This window comes from Trematomus bernacchii, unplaced genomic scaffold, assembly GCF_902827165.1.
Source record: "Trematomus bernacchii unplaced genomic scaffold, fTreBer1.1, whole genome shotgun sequence".
Lineage (NCBI taxonomy): Eukaryota > Metazoa > Chordata > Actinopteri > Perciformes > Nototheniidae > Trematomus > Trematomus bernacchii.
In genome coordinates, this window is record NW_022987855.1 from 270,196 (window position 1) to 273,586 (window position 3,391).

Consider the following 3,391-nt stretch of genomic DNA (forward strand, 5'->3'; position numbering starts at 1 on the left):
CATTGAAATACTTCACGTGTTGTACTTGGTATGCAGTATTCAAAAATAAGTTAAACTACATGTCTTTGTGAGCCTACATTAACAAAAATAATGCTGACTTACCTGCTTTGTATTCCTCAGGGCGCCATTTGTCTGAGGTGAGGAAGCTAAAATGCCTGAATGACGTTGTGTTATGAGGTGTAATTAATATTGTACCCTAGGGCTACTACTGGGGACATTAAGCTTTGTCTCCATGATTTATTGCAGCTTGTAAGACACTTGAAGAACAAATTGTTTGTAAAAATAGGATAGTGAATCCAGTTCAGTGTGACAGGGGCGGCTGTGGCTCAGTGGATGGAGTGCTGGACTTCGAATCAGGGGGTACCAAGTTTGAGTCCCACTGCAGTCATCATGTCGTTGTGTCCCTGGGCAAGTATGTAAGTCGCTTTGGATAAAAGCGTCTAACAAATGACATGTAATGTAATGTGACAGGAGCGCAGCAGGTTATTAGAGCAAAACACACCTGTAGTTTAACATCACGTCAGACAAACCAGACACAACACACAGTCCTGGCAACAAAACTCAGGGTGTTGAGTAGTAATTAGTGGTAGGAAGTGGAGCCCGTCCAAAATGACACCGAAGAGATAAAGAATAAGGGTGGAAGAAGTATTCAGAGTATTTACTGAAGGAAAAGTACTGACACACCACATGAACCATTACAAGTGAAACTCCTGGATTCAAAACCTTACACAAGTAAAAGCAAGTATCATCTGCAAAATGTAGTTAAAGTATGAAAAGTAACAGCAATTATTGTGCAGTGAAATGTTCCCTGTGCGTGTTTTACTATTATACATTATGTTTTTTGTATTAATATTAGTGCTGCATTAATAAGTATGTTGCATTGTACTGCTGTATGTTTAAGGTTGTGCTATTTTGAACTCCTTTATATACTATTGTGTAGTTTAATTCACTTAAATAAAATACTCAAATAAAGTAAAAGTATTTTGGATTTGTAATGAAGTACAGTACTTGAGTACAAATGCTTAGGTAAATTACACCACTGTCAGTAAGTACCAGTGCGTCTGAACTGTTTTTAAAGGCAAATCCAGTTCAGATAAACACTTCATTTCTTTGAATGAGGTCTGAAACCGTTCCCCATGACGTGACACTGTGAAATTATATTTCCCCATATATAACACACACACACACACACACACACACACACACACACACACACACACACACACACACACACACACACACACACACACACACACACACACACATCAGCACTGATCAACTCTGACAGCACAGATTCATTATGCTGTCGTTGGACTGTGTGTACAAACTCACAAGAACATCTGATGGAACACCTCCTTCTTTTATTAGAGTGTTCTGTGGTTTTTATTTTATTGTTTTGTTGAATTTTATTGCATTTTCCTGTTGTGAAAAAGTTGTGATGTGATGAGAACAAAGTTATTATTTGAGAAATACATGGCTATATTAAAAGACCAATGTGTAAGTTTACAAGAAACAGTTAGGACTTCGTTTTTGTTGTTGTTGCTTTTACAAGAAAAGTGTTTATATAGCAATAAACATGTTTTATATTGAGGGAAAAGCATGAGAAAAGTCTTCAATTTGGGGCAAAAAGTAACATTTCAGGACTTTTATTTTAGTAAAGAGATACTAATTTTAATATGTTGTCAATAATTCATAATTCTACAATACAAAAAAAGTAACATTTCAGGAAATATTTGAGCTGAAGGTAACATTTTCTTTGTTTAAGATACAAAATCATAATTGAAATGTTTAAAAGATATGTCCAACATCCTTCCACATTATATTTCATTACTATGACTTATAATATCCTATAATATATTGTTGAAAAGAGAATAATAGGGGACCTTTAAAGCAATAATATAAAGTTTAAATAGGTTGTAATCATTGCTTTCAACTAACCTAATACACTTATGTGACACTTGCTGACATAATTCATTGAATTAAAGTAAACATTTTTAGTTTTTTCTATGTATTTATGAATGATTTTCAGCGTAAAAGACACTCCAGGAGTCACTACCATCTCAAAACAATAGGGTCCAACAGAAACCCCCCCAAATGGAACAGGACTTCAGCATCATCGTTTACATGGCAACAAGCTGCCCCGTGTCAAATCAGGGTTGCCAGGTAGCAGACGTTATGAGCGCGTGGCTGCGTGAAGGTCGTCTGACAACAGGAAGAGGGTATATGCAGGAACAACTACTACTACTACAACTACTACTACTACTACAACTACTACTACTACTACAACAACTACTACTACTACAACAACTACTACTACTACTACTACTACTACTACTACTACTACTACAACTACTACAACTACTACTACTACTAATAATAATAATAATACTTTTTATTTGTCAGGTCCTTTATCAGGTGCGAAAAGACACTTTACCGTGGTAAAAATAAACACAATAACAAAGATAAAAAGTTGAATTCAAATCAAGTGAATAAATCAACATTTAGCAGGAAAACACAGCATTAATCAGACATTAAAAGCCAGTCTGAAAAGATGAGTTTAGTTTGGATTTTATTACTGTCTTATTCAATTGTTAACGTGTTTTAATTTGTATTTTCTTGTCTTTTTAAACGAATCAATGTATCCGAATAAGATTTTATAATATGTTTATTTTGCACTGTCTTAATGCCTTTTTATGGTTTTTTTCGAAAGAACTTTGAACTGTCTTATTGTTGAAATGTGACGTATAAATAAACTTGCCTTAACTTGCTTGATACCATTTTTACTGAGGAATAAAAACGAGTGTTGTGGGATTATCATTTTGCTTTGGGTGTTATTCTGCGATATTTCTATTAATGTCGACAAATCCCACACAAAACACAAATCGAATGTAAACAACAGTAAGACATTATTATTTTTTGAACGGAAAACTATACTTTTATGTTTTATTAATCCATTTCTATTATTTATTTTATTGAATCATATTCGTACGAGAGCCCCGACCAGGAAGTAAGACTGTAGAAACACACTGAAATGTGTTGATTGCTTGTTTCTGAATCCTGTCTGACTCCTGCTGCTGCTCTCTTACTTGATAAGAATGAGTCAATTCAATTCATCATTGGTGTTACGTGCCGTAGTGGGTGTTTGTGTGTGTCTCTCTCCCTGATTGTCTCCCTCCAGGTTGTGTGTTGTCTCTGTGTGGGACGTGTTCTATAGTTTTGACAAGTGTTTTGTTAAGTGTGTATCTTTTTATAGTTTTTATTGTTTTCACTTTCTTTAGTAAGAAAGCGGATTAATCCACATTCTTCGCTATGGTGAGCATTTCGTCATGAAAGCTTATTTATAGATATTTCCCTCATTAAGGATTAAAGAGACTTGCTTAAAACCATTGAA